Source organism: Malus sylvestris, chromosome 7 (assembly GCF_916048215.2).
Source record: "Malus sylvestris chromosome 7, drMalSylv7.2, whole genome shotgun sequence".
Classification (NCBI taxonomy): Eukaryota; Viridiplantae; Streptophyta; class Magnoliopsida; order Rosales; family Rosaceae; genus Malus; species Malus sylvestris.
The window spans coordinates 16,521,078-16,532,736 of NC_062266.1; the positions used below are offsets into that span (position 1 = coordinate 16,521,078).

An 11,659-nucleotide genomic window follows, 5' to 3' on the forward strand; every position below is an offset into this window, starting at 1 on the left:
AGACTCTTTCTGCCGAGTTGGTTGTGCATGCTGCATTCTTCTCTGCTTGTTTCTTCAGGCAGATATGGCAGTTTCTCGAGTTCCTCAGTTCGGACTCCTTCTGCTGAGTTGACTGTGCAGACCACATTCTTCTCTACTTGTTCCTTCTGCACTTTGTCTCCACATGCTGCAAGGTATCATTTTCACTTGCCTTATCTGTTCTCCAGGCAGATGTGGCAGCTTCTTTGAAAGTACAGCAGCAGTCGAAGGCGAGTACTCGAGAGCAGTGCTAGTTAGGCAATCAGGGAAGGGTTCCAAGCAGTCGGTTCCTTACCCGAGTTTGAGTGGAAGTTCCGGCATATTGTTTTCTTTATCCTTGTCTTTGTAGGTAAGAACAAGGACAAAGGAAAGGACAGGGAGAACGCATGATATGAGATACTCTTGCTTTCTACCCTGGTGATACGAGATACTTTTGCTTTGGAGTCATTGGCTTGTAGAGGTACCCCAAGGAATAAGGAACATTGAATGACTCGAGAGGCTTCGTTGGGAAAGCAGTTTTTGGAGATGAAGAAAGGCTCTGTATGTCTGCCTTGCTATGGAAGGCGAAGGTAGACAATTATAGGAAGTTATTTGATACTTGTAGAGGTACTATTCTTTCACTCGTGTCGGCAACCAATGCGTGATTGATCTATATGGCTTCACGTGCTTTCTTCTTTATCAGAAATCTTCGACAAATTGTCCGTAATTTTCGCCAAGCTGAGTGTGCATGTGACAGGTGTCGACGTGGCTGAAAAAGACTGGCGCCTCTTCGATAACTGGGATCGGCGCTTCGACAAATTACCCGTGATTTCCGCAAAGCTGAGTTTGCGTGTGATGGGTGCTGACGTGGCTGAAAAAAGACTGGCGCCTCTTCGATATCTGGGATCGGCGCTTCGACAAATTGCCCGTGATTTCCGCAAAGCTGAGCTTGCTTGTGACGGGTGCTAACGCGTCTGGAAAAGCAAGATGCTTCTCCGATTTCTGAGATTGCCTCTTCGATTTTTGAATCGGCATTTTCGAACTTTGAGCTCACCTCTTCGATCTCTGAAATCCCTTCGAGTGCTGATTTTTTATAGAGGCACGCAGTTCGTTTCAAAGCACACTTGAATTTTCGCTTGTAGAAACTCCCTTCTTGCACTTCTAAGATCTTGATTTGTCCGACCTCTTCTTTCTTCAACACCTTTGAAAATGTCTGGACCCTCCGATCGTCGTTTTGATTTGAACCTTGATGAAGAGGTAGTCCCGTCTTCTCCAGATAACATATGGCGCCCATCCTTCATATCCCCCACTGGTCCTCTTACCGTTGGGGATTCAGTGGTGAAGAATGATATGACCGCTGCGGTGGTGGCCCGGAACCTTGTCACTCCCAGAGATAACAGACTACTTTCCAAACGGTCTGATGAGTTGGCTGTTAAGGATTCTCTGGCTCTCAGTGTGCAGTGTGCAGGTTCTGTGTCCAACATGGCCCAACGCCTATTTGCTCGAACCCGTCAAGTTGAATCGTTGGCGGCTGAAGTGATGAGTCTCAAACAGGAGATTAGGGGGCTCAAGCATGAGAATAAACAGTTGCACAAGCTCGCACACAACTATGCCACAAACATGAAGAGGAAGATTGACCAGATGCAGGAATCTGATGGTCAGATTTTACTTGATCATCGGAGGTTTGTGGGTTTGTTCCAACAACATTTGCCTTCGTCTTCTGGGGCTGTACCGCGTAGTGAAGCTCCGAATGATCAACTTTTGGCTCCTCTTCTTCCTGGAGTTCCGCCGAGTGGCGAGGCTTCAAACAATCAACCTCCAGCGCTTCTCATTTCTGGAGCTCTGCCGAGTGGTGAGGTGGCACCTGATCGTCTTTGAAGATCCCCTCTTGTAAATTTGATTTGATTTGAATTTTTTTTTTTTTTTTTTTTTTGTATGTACAATGCAAATTTATGTAAAAAATTCCAGAAAGAAATAAATAAAAACGGACTTTATTTCTCTCGATGTTTTTTTTTTTTGTTTTTTTGCTATATACATACATATCATGCACATACATGTATATGTATATTTACATGGTGCAATCCGCACCATCCCAACTTCCTACTTGCTTTCCCCTTTTTTATTCTTTTATTTTTTTTATTTTTAGGTATGGTGCCAAATCAATCCAGATTTCCTTTTTTTTTTTTCACATGGTGCCAGAGCACCAAAGACTCCACCATCCCTTCTTTATTCACGTGGTGCCAGACGCACCACCACCCTTTTTTTTTTTTTTTTTTTTTTTTTTTTTTTTTGTATTTCTTTCTGTATAAATTAGGATGGTGGTTAGAGGAATTTGCAGGGATGAAGCCGAGCTTCGGAGCACCGCCGTATAGCACCGATGTTCAGAACAACCCCAGGCCCTAACTTCTGCGTTGCGACCCGACCCATCTCTCTCCGCCTACACTCTACCCAGATCTCCACCTCCGCCGTCGATGTTGCCGCCTCTCTATTGCCTATGCGGTTGGCCATATTGTCGTTGGCAGCCTTTCCGCTGGCAGTGGCATTGCGCCGCAGCTTCATGAGCCGAAGGCAGGTGTTGTGGCAAGCATCAATGACGTAGCGCAGGAACTCATGAGCGTCCTCCTGTCGATGCACTATATCTGTACAGCGAATGCGATCCCTGATGCAACCGCTCCCGCGTAGAGAATGCTGAAGACTTCACCACCGTTGTGACAGATCCAAGCCTGACCGTCTCTCTCAAAAACTGCAGCAATTATGATGAACTGTATCAGCCCAAAGAAACACGTGTACGATGTCACTGAAAGCCGGGCCGGGTATTTCTTCAGAACCGGCGCCTGCAACACGAGCCAACCGGACCACGACAGGCAGTGTCCGATCAGGTAGAGACAGCCCAGAGTCCAGCTCTTCCCCTTTGCATCGCTTGGAGCGAGTCGACACTATTGCTGACGAAGATGTTGTTGAGATTGCAGAGGTAGTAGTACTGCTCATCAATCTCATCATCTGGAGTAGAGGAGTTGGGCTGTATATGGTGGGGCCCTTGTAGAGCGTGATTACAGACGCTCCAGCGACGCAGAAGACCGTTCCGAGCACCTTGGCAATACCATCTTTTTGGGTCCAGTCTTACGTGCTCTATCCTGAGTATGGCTGCCATGAGGAAGGTAATGGCAGGGACGGAGTTTTGGATTGCAGAAGCAAAGGTGGGTGATGTGTTGTCTAACCCCAGCAAGTAGAATCCTTGGTTTACTGTAATTCCAACAAGCGCAAGGAGGAAAAACTGGATGAGAAAGTTTAGAGTGATTGCAGGCCTGTCCTTCTTCTCTAGAAAATAGGCAAAGGGAAGGAGGAGGAGAAGAGCGATGATATTTCTGTAAACCGGGAAAACGAGCTTGCTAATGCCTATTTTTTAGGGCATCTCTTGAGACGACATGAAAACCTGCATAGCCAAACTGCAATGCCAGCATGGCACCATGCAGTTGGAGCCTCTCAGGCACCGAACACATTCTCTTTGCAGAGGCCGAACCTGCTGCGTCCGCCATTCAATCACTCGCCATGACCTCGTGGAGCTCGACGATGTTGGGCTTGAGGGGTGTACGGACTGAGAGAGAACCGAGCCTGGGCTGGTGCCTTTTGTTACTGCTGGGCCTACACACACACACACACATATATATATGTATATATTTCCTTATTTCCTTTCTTTTGTAATAAATTTGACTTTCTTTAATAAAACGTTTATTTTTTTTATTTTTATGTGACTGAACTCGAAATTTTGAATATTCAAGTTGCCTACGTACCCCTCTAAAGAAGAGATCAAGTCGTAACGTAGTTCAAATACATACATTTTTTTTTTTTTGGTGCCGTTTGCAGTTTCAACTCGTGCAGACCAGGAGCATTTGGTGCCGTGTTGCAGTTTCAGCTCGTGCAAGCAAGGAGCGTTGGGGTTGAATTTTATGCTCGTGCAGACCAGGAGCGTTGATGTTGCCTTTTATGCTCGTACAGACCAGGAGCTTTGTGCCATGCAGTTTAGACTCGTGCGGGCGAGGAGCCTTGTGTCTTGCAGTTTAGGCTCTTGCAGACAAGGAGCTTTTGTTCGTCAAGCGATCTGAGAGAGTCGTTCCTCGCAATCTTCGTAGCAAGGAGCCTTGACTGAGTAGTTGAAGAAGTCTTCTGGGAAGATGTCACGCATCGTGATGGGGATGGATGATCTTCGTGTCAAAGTTTCATTATCTCCAACACTTTCACATTGTTCTAGAGGTGAACAGGAGCTGTTTTGCCCCATTTCCCATTGGTGAGCTTGTGGAGAAGACATATGCTTCTTGTGCAATTTCTTCGGAATGACATAAATCCATCCTTCAACTTCACTCGGCTTGACTGGCATGTTTTTGGAGCATGCCCCCAGCGATTGAGGTGAAGATTTTGAGTTGACAGAGCCGGAAGTGACGTCTTCTTCCAGGATTTCGTCTTCTTTGTCTTCTCGGGCCTTCTCTTCAGTGCGGTCCTCTTGGGTTTGTTGCCGTGAAGATTGGCCGGTGTAGATGATGGTGCACCTCCTTACCTTCAGTGGTCCTTTTGTGTCGACTTCCAAAGTTGCTTGGCGCTTCATCCTTGAAGGAATCAAGCTTTGAACATTGTCTTTTCCTGCTAGACTGTCGAGCTTCTCTCCCTTTGGCGTTGTCTTCCTGTTTCTAGAAGGCTTCTTAGTTTCTTCAAGTCTGTCCAAAGCCGACCGTTGCAGAGGAGATCTAGCTGTGCCGCTTTGTTTCTTGGGTTTTGATAACCTTTCAAAGACTGATCTTTGCGGTGTTGGCGTCTCAAGCCTTTTGAAGACGGAATTTTGGTCTCGACCACTAATGCGATCAAGTGCTGCAATTCTTGGTTTTGAATAATTCAGCCTTTCGAAGACTGAAGTTCGATGGGCGGGTTTAGGCTCCTCTTTTGGCCTTGTGGCTTGTGGTCTTGGCTTCCTCGTTTTTTCGTAGGTCACCGATGTCCACCCTTTCTTATCACCAGTAGATGCATCTTGGTTGCTTGCCCCCGGTGATGGTTGTGTAGGAGGTGCCATGTGACTTGAACATTGACGGGAATGGTCATGCATGCTTCGGAGATGCACAGGATCGAGTGATTCAAACACGATAGTAGTAGTGTGTGCCGCAACCGTGTCTTCGAGGTCAAGCTCGATTTCCCCTTGCTGTGCTAGCTTCAGGATGAGATCTTTCAGTACGAAGCACTTTTCCGTTGGATGACTGATGAAGCGGTGGAATTTACAGTATCTTGGGTTGTCGGTACGATTCATCTCTTCCGGCCGTCTGCACTCAGGCAAACTGATCACCTTCTTGTCCAACAAGTCATCCAGCATGGCAACTACATCAGAGTCGGGGAATGGATAAATCTTTTCCTCAAGCTCCTTCAAAGTGCGTCTACGCATCTCTTGATCACGAAAAGCTTTGGTCTGAATCGCCTTGCCTCGTGTGGAGATTTTGATGGGAGCTGTGTTAACCGTCATTGCTTCCTTGGGGGATTTCCCCGTAACCTTCTCCACCTTTGTCTCAAGATCTTTGTCGTTCTTGTAGTCGGCGATTGGTTCCTTCTTCCCATGATGGGCGATGCTCAACTCCATGTCATGGGCGCGGGTGGCCAATTCCTCGAAGGTCCGCGGTTTAATGCCTTGAAGGATGTATTGCAAACCCCATTGCATGCCTTGGATGCACATCTCGATTGAAGAAATCTCGGAGAGTCTGTCCTTACAGTCGAGGCTTAGATTACGCCATCGGTTGATGTAGTCCATGACTGGCTCGTCCTTCCACTGCTTTGTGCTTGTTAGCTCTAGCATGCTCACAGTGCGGCGGGTGCTGTAGAAGCGATTGAGGAATTCCCGCTCCAATTGCTCCCAACTGTTGATGGACTCAGGCTCTAGATCCGTGTACCACTCAAAGGCGTTTCCTTTCAGCGAGCGCACAAACTGCTTGGCAAGGTAATCCCCTTCGGTTCCTGCGTTGTTGCAAGTTTCAACGAAGTGGGCAACGTGCTGTTTCGGGTTTCCCTTTCCATCAAATTGCATGAACTTTGGTGGTTGATAACCCCTCGGCATCCTTAAGGCGTCGATCTTCTTTGAATACGGCTTTGAGTACAACCCGGAGGTATTTGAGCTCCCTTCGTACTGTGCCTTGATGGTGTTGGTGATCATCTCTTGCAGCTGCTGGATAGAAAGAGATCCCATGAGTGCCGCTGCTTGGTCTGGCTCGGGCTTCGCATCGTTTTTCTCCACCTGAGGCTCATCTTCTGGGTTAGGGTTCTCGTCGTCCTGTGGCTCCAGTCGGCTGACGAGTGCAGCGATTTGCAAGTCTTTTTCTTCCACAGTTCGGGTTAGCCTTGCGATTGCTTCATTCATCTGAGCCAGTTGTTCTTCAACGAAGGTAACGCCGATAGTCATGACTTGTGCGACCAATAGACGTGACTTTCCTTTAGACATCCAGGATGCTGATGAAGAACGTCGTTGGCTGCTTTGGGATGTCATTTTATGTGCCTCAGCATCATGCTTCGGTGCCTCCAGCGAGGTCAGGTTGATGACAGACTCACACCTTGGATGCTCCCCTTGCTCTTTTAGCGGCACCAATTTTGAAGTGGCATGTTGAGGAGCGGTTGTGGCGCCAATGGATTGTCCGTTTGCGGCAGAAGTGCTTAGGATCCTTCCCTCAGTGGTTGCGAGAATGGCTTGTCCCTTGCTTGATGCCATTGACTTTGAGGTGTGCTTGGATTCCTTGAACGGAGAAAGAGATGAGAGGTAGAGATTGTCCCACTGGGCGTGCCAATTTGTGAACACGGAAAATTCCTGAAACGAAAGAGACAAGAACAACGTGCACAAACAAATATTTGTATTTGATAGTTTTGGGTTACAATCTCTCTCTATTTTGATCCTCTGATTCGATCTCCGTAAGGTGTGTATTTGTGGATGTGCGATTGATCCAAAGGGCCGTTGGGCTTGATCTAAGGATGAACGTTCTTCAAGGGCCGTGGACTTGATCTTGAAGGTGGATTTGAGCGGATCTTCAAAGGGGCTTTTGGGCTTGATCTTTGAAGAAACAGTGATGAACGGATCTCCAAGGGCTTTTGGGCTTGATCTTGAAGAACAGTGATGAACGAATCTTTAAGGGCTTTTGGGCTTGATCTTGAAGAACGGTTGGATGTGTGGATTTGTTGATGTTTGTTGATCCAAGGGCCGTCGGGGCTTGATATTGGATGAACGGGTGATGAACGATGGTACTTTCTTCAAGGGCCGTCGGGGCTTGATCTTGAATTGGTGGATGGTTGATCCAAGGGCCGTCGGGGCTTGATCTTGGAAGAACGATGAACGAAGAACGAAGAACACTTTCTTCAAGGGCCGTCGGGGCTTGATCTTGAATTGGTGGATGATTGTTGATCCAAAGGGCCGTCGGGGCTTGATCTTGGAAGAACGATGAACGAAGAACGAAGAAGGCTTTCTTGATTCTTCGGGAACCTGGATGCTTGAGAGCTTCGGAGTTTCAGAGTTTTAGAGCTTCAAGGTGTAATATGAATTGGTCTTTTAAATGAATGAAATGGGCTTGTATTTATAGAATTTTCCAATGCCTAATTTTGAATATAATATCCCAGATGAAATAAGTCGTTTCTGCCAGGTGTTGACACGTGTCCTATTTGATGACTTTTCCAACTCATTTCAATTTTCGTTGAGTCACACGCTACGTGTAAAATTTATGTAATACATGAGCGTTGACACTTTGATTTATCGGTGAACATTTATTTACCGAAATTTCGATGTCTACAACTTCAATTACATAATTGCCGATATTTTGTTTCTATATATGATTGTTAATGAAAATCTATCTGAAAATTAAATGATGATATAAAACTTTATTGAATGATCGGACAAGACAATCAAATCACGCCATATCTAAAGCTTCCCATGACATTGGCCTTACTCGTTAAGGTGTGCCATGTAGTTGTCTCTAATAATACAAAGCAATATGGATGATCAATGCCTTTTTTTTACATACATTCACTAGCATCTACACTTAAGGATGAGAAACTGAAGTAAGTAACTACATGTATTTTTATAGTTGATAAATACATATCACATAATTAATAAAGAAAAAATATCCAAAATCCCAAATCCCTAATATATACATACACAATCATATATCTTAACAACAACATAATGCCTAAACCTCCATGATGAATCATGGGTTTCTTTTGTTTTTCCACTTTCTCACCATATACGTCTTGTTCAACACCTTTAATTAATTCGTCCTATCTAAAGTTTTCTGATTATGCTTGATTTTATACTTCTCATCATAAAATCCTTTTAAGTTTACACAAGTCCTTATTTTTGCCCCTCATCATCTCGTAATGGGACCGAGAACATATGCCATGTGGTGTAAAAAACAATTCACTTGTTTAAGTAAAACAGTGAAGTCACGTGACCGTATTCCAACAAATTTCCCATTAAGACAAGTGGCATAACATCTCATTATTTTGTACAAATTTATCAAAATTCACGTTCACATGCAAAATGAAAATAACCTTTTTTAACCCTAACAACTGTTATAGAATCAAATTTTTGCAGGTCTCTCTAATTATTTTAGCCAACTATGCATAACCATTAGGGTTTAGTTTTAATTTTATCATATCTTCCAAGAAATGGACAGTGATGCTGACAATTCATCAACCCAAGCAAGAGAGAAAGGCAAACGAAAATTTGTAAATATAAGTTAATTCCTTAATTTCCCCAATATATAGAAATGGCCAATCATACATATTCATTCTTGGAATTTACACTATATATATATATATATATAAGACAATTTCTTAAATTCGTCCCAACGAAATAAAAATAAGAATTATTTGAGCAGACGTTTCATGTTTGATGTAACCTCATTTATTCGAGAGGACAAATTGTCGGATAAATGAACGTGCTGAGTGTCCCACATGTTCGGATTTTTTTTGGTGAGCAAGCCCAACAATTTTATTTTAATTTTTCTATGTAGGGTGGGCACGCTTCGATTCGATGCGGTTTTGAATGAAACCACAACTGAAACCGAAATTTTTGCAGTGTGGTTCGATGCTGTTTTGAAGCTAAAATCGAAATGAAACCAAATTGTTTAGTATGGTTCGGTGCGGTTTCAAACAGTTGCGGTTCGGTTTTTGTGAAAAAATGTATAATTTAAAATTTACACCAATTTACGTAGAAGACGGTCTCATTTTTCACACAATATATTAATTAACCAACCCACATAAGAATTCTTTTCTTTACTGCTCTCCCCCCACTCTCTCATGTACATTTGATCACAGCAAGAAAATGGTATGGGAGAATGGTATATAATCAACTAGCTTAGCCTAGCTAGCTAATTGCCCAAATGATAGACTTTGTGAGCAGGAAAAAGCACCCAAATGGAGTGTTGTGGCTTATTATTTGAAAGATTGAAGATGCCAAGCTTGATGAGGGTTATAACTTAGGAAAAATAATCCACATGTACATATATATAAATGTATCCTCATTAAACGAATCAGCTTTTTAGTTTCTGCAGAAAGCTGATGTATTGATATAATTAAGCATTTATATGTTAGGGTTTGGGTGACACACCCCGTCCCGAAGGAGGGCATGCTGGCCGTCACGTGAGAGTGACGTAACCATTTGCACAGTACGGAAGCTTTAAAGATACAATTTATAATTTGATACACCCGAAGGTGAGTCCTAATTTTGTCCAATCTGTCAGAACACCGTCGAATTCCTCGTAGTCACCACACCTTTGTGATTCCTGAACCTGGAGGGGCGCAAAACCAAAATTGAGTGGGTCAGTAAAACAATTCTTTTCCAAATCCAAACATTTCTCAAAACGTTGTAACCCCTCTCCGTAAAACCTGTATACTTTCCCAGAAATGTAAAATATAAATATACATATATATTCTCAAACTTCATTTTTTACTATCTCAACATTTTTCTTTATCCATCATGCCATGCCATGTCTAATTCAACAGTTAAGTATGGATGCATCAACAATAATCATATCAGGTGCAAGAAAGTAATCAACCGGAGGCCCTCTAATAGCTCTGCACGGTTGAACCTAGAGCTCAAAATCTATCACTCTCACACTCTGCCGGAGTCACTCCGCGTGACCTGTCCGGCCTTCTACACATAAGTTACGCTCTAGTGCTTCTCATAATCATCTGTGCACATAATCTAAGGTCACCCACCAGTCGGAATCTCACTAACACTCTCGCGACTGGCCTGTCGTACCCACTCCGCGTGGACTGTACGACTAGCATCTACTTGGATCCAAGACGAGCGTGCGATGCGGTGAATACTATAAGCACTAAACTATGGTGCAGGATTTGAGCTCAATATACATCAACATCATCATAACAGAAATAAATACTCACATGTGCGTCCACCGCACCATTTCATACATATGCATCATAAATCAATTCTTACCCGTGCGTCCACCGCACCAATTCATGCATATGCATCATAAATCAATTCTTACCTGTGCGTCCACCGCACTAATTCATACATATGCATCATATATTAATTCATGCATGGCATTTCAACTCACATTTCTATATACTTTTCATATCAATTCTATGCATGGTATTTCACTTCCCGTTTTTTCCACATAACTCATATGCATTTCATTTTAAACATATTTTCATTTCAATTCAATTTCTGGGAAACGTCAAGTATATATATATACGGAAAACAAAACTGCCCACTCACAGAATACATCAACGTCTCGTAAGTCCCTGAGCATCCCTTGGCCATGCCCGATGCCCGCATAAACCTCACCTATACAAGAGTAACCAATTTGACGTTATTTAACGCCTAACCCAAATCTTAGTTAATAACTCCTTATATATTGCTCAAATTGGGTATATAAATATACCACCGTGACCTACACAACCTCAGGATCATCCCCATATTTTTAAAATAATTTTTGGAGTCCTCACGCGCCCCCACGCGCCTGACGTGGCACGGACCTATGCGCCCCCACGCGCGGCCACGTGTCGTGCACACTGACGGCACAGTAAACGGCAGTTAGGGAATATTCCGTTAAATACTAGCATATTCCGTTAATTATTAACGGCGTCAGTCAACGCCGTTAGCATATTCCGTCAAAACTGACGGAATATTCCCTGTCTTCTCCGGCGATTCGCCGGTCGCCGGCGACTGTTCGCCGGTTTCTGGAAAAATTTCAAACTTGCTATTCTCCTTCGTTTTTCATCCAAATTTTTCGTACCTTATACCAAATTGAAGCCCTAAACACCTACTATCACGTTGGGAGGTTTTTAAGGTCTAAAAACAACAAGATCATACCTTCCAAAATTCCTCAAATTCGGCCAAACTCGAACCCAACGATCCCGACGTCCATTTTGTTCAAACGAGGCACTCCGAGCCTCCTCGTGACCTCCTTAAGCTCACTGTGAGCTTTGTTTAACCTAAAACACGGCCATCTTAAAGTTTGTGAACAGTGCAAATCCACGGGGTGATTTGAAACTAGGGTTTTTGAAATAGAACTCACCTGAAACTTGTACCCCCGTGCTCGTGAAGTTCCCAAGATCACGATGGTGATCTTAGATTGGACGTTCGTGTAGAATTGTGGTTGTTCTTGGTGTTTGCCGTGAGTTCGAGAGTAAG

The 11,659-nt window shown here is 43.9% G+C and overlaps 1 long non-coding RNA gene and 1 pseudogene across 1 annotated transcript; both read right to left on the reverse strand.

The window, feature by feature from the left end:
* Positions 1-2,552: 2,552 nt before the first annotated feature.
* LOC126630133 (protein WALLS ARE THIN 1-like) lies at positions 2,553-3,533 on the reverse strand (annotated as a pseudogene).
* A 7,241-nt stretch (positions 3,534-10,774) lies between these two features.
* On the reverse strand, positions 10,775-11,659 carry LOC126630522 (uncharacterized). The gene is made up of 3 exons (XR_007626021.1): positions 11,544-11,659; positions 11,339-11,460; positions 10,775-10,810 (listed from the first exon to the last, which is right to left on the reverse strand). It is a non-coding gene; the product is annotated as an uncharacterized LOC126630522 (long non-coding RNA).